Consider the following 515-nt stretch of genomic DNA (forward strand, 5'->3'; position numbering starts at 1 on the left):
AAAAAAAAAAAAAAAAAGACTAGATTTGCTGGCCAGAGACTGGGGAACCCTAAGACTATGTCCTTTGGTCAACTATTAAGAATTCACCCCCATGGCTCTGTTTACATCCAGGAAATATATATGTCTATGGTGGGACACCTACACGAGTGAAGTATGCACACCATAGAATGGTCAACAATTCAAGATTAAAAAAAATAAAAAGACAACACATAGCCAAGGACAAATTTCAGAAGGGTTTGGAAAAAAGGAACAATTATACAAGAAATATATGAAGGAAGTGAACTAAGTGATGTGACATTATTGCTATTGCTGTTGTAAGATGCTGTCAAGTCTTTGACAACATCAATCTTGTCTTCATTTCATGAGAACTTTCAGATTCTTTACATAGAAGTGCAATCCATACTGAAGGCTGCAGTCTTTGATCTTCATCAGTAATTATTTTAAATCTTGTTCGTTTTCAGCAAAGAGTTGTATCATCTGCATATCACAAGTTGTTAATGAGTCTTTCTCTAAGC

Source organism: Chrysochloris asiatica, unplaced genomic scaffold (genome assembly GCF_000296735.1).
Source record: "Chrysochloris asiatica unplaced genomic scaffold, ChrAsi1.0 scaffold00317, whole genome shotgun sequence".
NCBI classification, from domain to species: domain Eukaryota; kingdom Metazoa; phylum Chordata; class Mammalia; order Afrosoricida; family Chrysochloridae; genus Chrysochloris; species Chrysochloris asiatica.